Here is a 7,659-nt window from a genome sequence, read left to right on the forward strand (position 1 = left end):
ACGTCATGGAGCAAGACATATTCATCCCCTTAAACATTTGTCCTTTATGTTACAAACAGCCTAATTATACACTTTTAGTTATTTTTAAATGCACTATTAAATTATTATTGACTATAATCACCCTATTGTGCTATCAATAGTAGGTCTTATTCATTCTTTGTAACTATTTTTTGTACCCAATAACCATCCTCACCTCCTCCCAACACCCCACTACTCTTCCCAGCCTCTGGTAAAATAAGAATTTGGTTAGCAAAGAAGGGGAGAATAGGTATTGTTAATGCAACTAGCAGTGTTTGCCGGATATATTACTTTTATCAGATAAACTACTTATCTGATACTCAGAGAAGTAATAGAATAGGGATTCCATGTCTTTTAGAATATGTAATCATATCCATGATGTATAGCACAGGGACTCCGAGAGTAGCCCTTAATATTTATTTATTCAATAAAGAAATCATCTGAATGTTGCAGATAATTTGGGGAAAAGAATACAAAACATTCAGCAAAACTGCTAAATTTTTTAAGATGAAATTTAAAAGTTGAATAAATGGTCAATAAAAGAGGACATTTGTTTGAACTTTATCAATTTATTTTCTCTGTGTTATATTTCCCATTCTAAGAATAATCAGGAGACAGGGCACTGTGGCTCATGCCTGTAATCCCAGCACTTTGGGAGGCCAAGGCAGGTGTATTGCTTGAGGTCAGGAATTCAAGACCAGCCTGACCAACATGGTGAAAACCTGTCTCTACTAAAAATACAAAACATTAGGCGGGCGTGGTGGTGGGCACCTATAATCCCAGCTACTCAGGAGGCTGAGGCAGGAGAATTGCTTGCACCCAGGAGGCAGAGGTTCTAGTAAGCCGAGATTGTGCCATTGCACTCCAGCCTGGGTAACAGAGCAAGATTCCATATCAAAAATAAATAAATAAATAAAAATAATCAGAAGTTAATTGTAAATAGAAGCAATGTGGTACACTACATTGTTTATAAAAATGAAAGATGACTGAAAATTTGTTATGATTGTTAAAAACATATGTTTTTGGGTTTTTTACTGTAAATTTTAAATAATGATGAGATAGGAGTGAGGTTTTTTTTGTTTTTTAAATCTTTTTTGTTTTGTTTTGTTTTGAACTGCAGTGGTGTGCTCATGGCTCACTCACTGAGGTCTCGAACTCCTTGGCTCAAGTGATGCTCCCTACTCCCATCTCAGTCTCCCAAGTAGCTAGAACTATAGGCATGCACCACTACACCTGGCTAATTTTTATTTTTTTTTATTTTTTTATAGAGACAGGGTCTTACTATATTGTCCAGGCTGGACTTGAACTCCTCAACTCAAGTGATCCTGCTTCAGTCTCCCAAAGTGCTAAGATTACAGCCGTGAGCCACCATGCCCAGTCCCTTTTTTTCCTAACCTTTTAAAAATGCTCATTTCTTTGTTCTCATTGAATTCCTAAAGAGGGATGTAAGTTATGATAAACTGCATTGCTATTCATGTGTTTCTTTTTTTTCTACTGTCTCCTCATCTCTTCAGAGAGGCAGCACATTTTTTTTGAGTTTATAATGATGTTGATAGCCAGTTTAAATGCAACTGTCAGGAAGCAATATAAAATCAACTTAAAATCAGTAGGTTTTATGAATCACTTCTTAAAATGAAGATTTTTAAAAGAATGTACATGCATGGAAAGATTGAACTTAGAATATTTGCAAACAGTAATGATATTGACATATTAAGAAGGTGTAGTAGAGTATAAAACTGTGGATGCTAACATAATGAGAATATAACTGTCCACATAATTTTTGAAACAGGTATATCTGTTGTTAAATGTGATGCTCACTTATCAAAAGAGAAAAATATTTTCAACTCTTGTCAGCAGAAACTGTCAGCATATTTAAGGTAAAACACATGATCCAAAAAGCAAATCACCAAAAATCAGTCCCAAAAAAGACATGAACAGACATTTCTCAAAAGAAGACATACAAGTGTCCAATAAACATATGATAAAATGTTCATAATCACTAATTATCAGAGAGATGCAAATCAAAACTGAAAGATTCTCCCCAGAGCTTGAAAGCTTAAGGGAATGAGTAACTCCTCCCTCCTCAGGCCCAGTCCCAAGGTGCAAGGCCACTTGCTCCAGCAGCCTGCGCCAGCAAGATAGCAGAAGCAGGAAGAGAGCTGGCCAAAAGACACATACCCCCTGAAGACCTAGAGGGAGGCCGTCCGGGTAGGTAGCACTCACATCAGACTGGGACACTTCCTGTTTACAGAGGACTATAAAACCCCTGTCCGACCTCACTTGGGGCTGAGGCCATTTTAAAGGCCTCAGCCCACGGGCACCCAGGCGCTCATTAAAACAGCGTGTTGCTCCATACCACTTTGTGTTTGTTGGCACACTCTCGGGGTTCGAACCTATACAAGAGCCTTGGAAAAACCACAATGAGATACCATCTCACGCCAGTCAGAATGGCTATTAGTAAAAAGCCAAAAGATAACAGATGTTGGCAAGGGAAATGCATATTCACTACTGGTAGAAATGCAAATTAGTTCAACCCCTGTGGAAACCAGTTTGGAGATTTCTCAAGGAACTAAAAATAGAATTACCATTTAACCCAGTAATTGAATTACTGGGTATATACCCAAAGGAAAATAAATTATTCTACCAAAAAGACATTGCACTAGTATGCTTATTGCAGCACTGTTCACAATAGCAAAGACGAGGAATCAACCCAGGTGCCTATCAATGGTGGATTGGATAAAGAAAATGTGGTGATACACACCATGGAATACCACACAGCCATAAAAAACAATGAAATCATGTCCTTTGCAACAACATGGATGAAGCTGGAGGCCACTGGCCTAAGTGAATTAATGCAGAAACAGAAAACCAAATACTGCTTTTTTTCACTTATAAGTGGAAGCTAAACATTGGGTACATATAGACACAAAGATGGGAACAATTAACACTGGGGATCCTAAAAGGAGGAAGGAAAAAAGAGTTGAAAAACTGTTGGGTACTATGTTTACCAGTTGGGTGACGAGATCATCAGAAGCCCCAAACCCCAGTATCACATAATATCCATGTAACAAACCTGCACATGCACCTCTGAAAATAAAATAAAATAAAAAATGTTGGTAAAACCAAGGGTATTATTACACAGACACAATTTTTAAAAATATACTCACATTGGACCATTGGACCCATTAGGGACATCACAAAATGAAAAATTACAAAACAAATAATTGCAAAGAAACATTTTTAAGTTCCTCTAAATGAGAGTTATTGTAAAGTAGTAACTATGTTTTGGCTTTTGGAAATTTATAATACACAGCAGCTGTAACTAATTGTATATATATACACACACACACACACACACAATAGGGTGAGGAAATCCTATACACATATAAAGAACGCCTTGGTAAAAGAATGTAAATTGCTCTCCTTACATATAAAGGAGAATCCTGTAACTGACATGAACTGAAAAATACAATGAATCAAGTAGTTTCCCAGAAAGTTGGTGTAGCAGGAAGAAGATCTTTTCTGTGGGGTTACAAGGGAGTTTAAATTACAGAAAGAAAATCCCTGCAGGAGGGGAAGAAAAGTTACTGAAATCAGATTAATTTTTAAAATTTCTTTCTTGTTTCATTAAAAAAAGTAAGTGTTGTAGGGATGGATCCATTAAGGATTGGTTAACATGATCTTTCAATGATGTAGTTTAGTGAATTTTATATTTAGAAGTTATATTGTATAGGGGAATGTATCTGCTTTTTAAGTGGCAGATACATTCTTAGAGAAGGGAACTCTGAGGAACTGCCTGATGGACATTTGGCAATTTGGGAGGTGAAATTAACTGAAGCCTGGGCTAAGACATCACAAATGCAGCAGTATAGTATTTTAACAAAATGGTCTGGCTTGGGAGTCTGCACTCAACACAGGTTATTTTCCTTTTTCTCTTTTATTGTCTTAAGAATCTTTATTTATTGTTTATAACCCAAAATGTAGTTGTTTATTAAAGAGCCAAATTCAATTAAAATCACATTATAAAACTTTCCTGTGACCATTAGGAAAGAATATCTTCTTACACTGAATCCATTACACTTACAATCTGGCTTATTTTCACAATATTACCTTGGAAATTCATAAACCATAGTTATATGAATAAATCCCTATTGCTCTTTACTTTGAAACATATCTCATGGAGTTCCCTATGGAAGATGGAGCTTAATTATAAATCGATACATATAAACTCAAGCACCTGACCTCATGACTTTTTATTTGGGCCTCATATTTGAAAACAGCATTATCTCTATTCATGTTGTCTAGACATTATGGTGGGTCTGTTGTCTGTTACAGTTAGTATACACATAGGCCTCTGGTATCAAGGTTTCAGCTACTCTTGGAGTTATTTTGATCCCTTGAAATTGTCACGTGGGCATGGAAAGTGAATTCCATGAGTGCCACATGACCTATGTTTATGTCCAAACTTACTCTTGAAATTAAAAATCAGTTCACGATTTTTTTTTGAAACAGGGTCTCGCTCTGTTGCCCAGGTTGGAGGGCAGTGGCACGATCTCAGCTCACTGCAACCTCCACGTCCCAGGTTCAGTGATTCTTCTACCTCAGCCTCCCAAGTAGCTGGGATTACAGGTACACACCACGATGCCCGGCTAATTTCTGCATTTTTAGTAAAGACGGGTTTCACCTTGTTGGTCAGGCTGATCTCAAACTCCTGACCTCAAGTGATTCACCCACCTCGACCTCTCAAAGTGCTGGGATTACAGGCGTAAGCCACTGCACCCAACCAATTCGTATATTTTCATATGATGCCAAAAGAGGAAATCACAGACTTTTAGTGTACCACACATTTGGGTGATCTACTGTATTGTTATGCTTGATTTGTGATAATGTAACACATTTATTTGACAATATTTGAAAATATGCATCTGTGTTTGTGTTTGTCTCTTTCTTGCTGTGTATGTGTGTGTGAGAGAGGGACAGAGAAAGAGAGAGAGAGAGGGAGAGACAGACTTGTATTTCTAACTAGATTCTAGTCATTGAGAGCAGATGAGCACTGTATAATTTACACCCTACACAATAATAACAGTTGATAGAGTAAAAAAATAAACACAGTATACTGCTCAACAGTAAGCTGAGTAGTGGGATTTGGAATCAAATACGGGATACTGGAGTTAATCCATAGCACTATTATTTCTTTATTCTTTAAACCTCTGGCATATACACACATGCACATTTTAGTTACATTTAGTTATGTAAGGCATAATTCATGCTTATTAATAAAAAAGCAAACTTGGGTTACACACATGAATGTCCATCTCTAGACCAGATGGCCTCCAGCATTGGATTTCTGCTTAATTCCTTAGTTGAGCAACAAATGCTTGTTGAATAAATATTTGGGATACACAAATGATGCTTCAGAAAAAGATGTATGGGATCCATCATGTTGAGTTGGCCTGATGTTGGTGAAAACAGTTCAGAGTCATAAAGACATCAGTGGCAGCTCTATTTTGTTGGTACGTAGAGTAGCAATCCTCATTATTTTTGTTTTCCGTTGGAGAGGGCTGTTCAAATGCATGCAGCACTCCCTAGGGTTACCATGTTGCTAGTTGTAAGTGCAGCTTTATTCTTCCTATCAAGAAACATATTGCCACACAAATGAGTCAAACAGACACTGTGTTATGGATATGTTAGAAAATAATTTATTAAACTTGTAAATCACATATATATTTCAATTCTTTGTAAGTACTAGTAAATTGTCTGTAACCTCAAAAAGTGTATTATATCAAAACCTGACTACACAGCAATTAAGAACAGCTGCATAAATAAACAATATTGCATTTTGGTCATTAGGTTTTCCTTAAAGTGCTGTTATATTGATTCTATAATCACTCTTCTGTCATGGTAACCATGATGCTTTCCACATTAATGATTACTTTAAAATTCATTTTTCAGTAGTGTTGATAGACCTTGAGAGATCTCTTCTGAAGCCTTTTGTTGCTCCAGAATGTGCCAGAGCGCTAATAAAAATTGAGAATATTGGTGTGGTCAACATGTTTTATTTATATGCACTTCTATTGTGTGTCAGGCTTTTGCCAAGCACTTGAACAACAATAATGAAAAGAACACAGACGGTTTGGCTTTTATTTTTTTAAAAAAACTGTCTGATGATATAGATTATATGTACTATGTAGAGGAATGATAGAGTCTGAAGAGTACTTACAACAAATCATTATGACCTCAGGTTAGAGGATGGTTTTGAGGAGTCAAAGTTGTAGACAGTGAAATTTCGAATAGCTCAAGTGACAGCCGGTAAAGACTGGAACTAGGCTGGAGTTAAAAAGTTGTAGAAATAATAGGAGGAAGTTGCTTTGAACATCTCAGGAAGCAGAATGAAGAAGGACTTGATTATTGTGTAGGAGGCAGAATGAGAGACGTAGAAGAGACTAGAATTACTTTGATGACTGGTGAGTTGACTGTGTGGACAGTAGTGTTATTAATGGAGATTAGGAAAACAGGAGTAGCTGATTTAGTGAGGGAAACATGGTAGATTCAATTTTGGAATATCTGGGTTAAGGCACCTGTGGAATTCAATTATTTATGCTCATCAGGCAGTTGGAGTCTTTACTTCAGGGTAAGAGTCAGGATCGGGGAACAGATTTGGGAGCCAGCAGCTTCAGGTGGTAATGTAAGACAAGAAAATAGATAAACTCCTTCAAATAGCATGTAGAATGAACAGCACAGGGATTGTGGATTTTTAGAAAATCAACATTTGAGGGGTGGGCACACCATAACCTGAAACAATAGATAGGATGAGAAGCCCTCAGTGCTTGAGAAATGAATAGAGCTAAGATTTTCAAAAGGGGAGTAGTTAAGCTGAGCATGGTGGCACTTGCTTCCCAGCTACTTGGGAGGCTGAAGCAGGAGGATTGCTTGAGCCCAGGATTTCGGTATCATCCCAGGCAACATAGCAAGACTTCCAACTCTTAAGGAAAAAAAAAAAAAAAAAAAAAAAAGTGAGTCAACCACACGGCACCCAGATCTTGATTTCTAACGCTATTCTCTAATAAAAGGAACGAGAGGGCCGGGCGCGGTGGCTCAAGCCTGTAATCCCAGCACTTTGGGAGGCCGAGACGGGCGGATCACGAGGTCAGGAGATCGAGACCATCCTGACTATCACGGTGAAACCCCTTCTCTACTAAAAATACAAAAACTAGCCGGGCGAGGTGGCGGGCGCCTGTAGTCCCAGCTACTCGGGAGGCTGAGGCAGGAAGGCAGGAGAATGGCGTAAACCCGGGAGGCGGAGCTTGCAGTGAGCTGAGATCCAGCCACTGCACTCCAGTCCGGGTGACAGAGCGAGACTCCGCCTCAAAAAAAAAAAAAAAAAAAAAAAAAAAAAAAAAAAAAAAAAAAAAAAAAAAAAAAGGAACGAGAGATCCTTGTAGAAATTCGGGCCATCAAATACACAAGATGATCCTGGAGCACTTTGTAGTGCCTGAAAATAAGACACTCCTCAAAAAAACAAAAAAAAACAAACAGAAAAACAAATAGTCTGATTTAAAAATGGGAAAATGAGCTTAATACACATATCTCAAAAGAAGACATAAATGCACAACACCGACGGATGAGGAAGAGTTAGGAATG

Source organism: Colobus angolensis, unplaced genomic scaffold (genome assembly GCF_000951035.1).
Source record: "Colobus angolensis palliatus isolate OR3802 unplaced genomic scaffold, Cang.pa_1.0 Scaffold16, whole genome shotgun sequence".
Classification (NCBI taxonomy): domain Eukaryota; kingdom Metazoa; phylum Chordata; class Mammalia; order Primates; family Cercopithecidae; genus Colobus; species Colobus angolensis.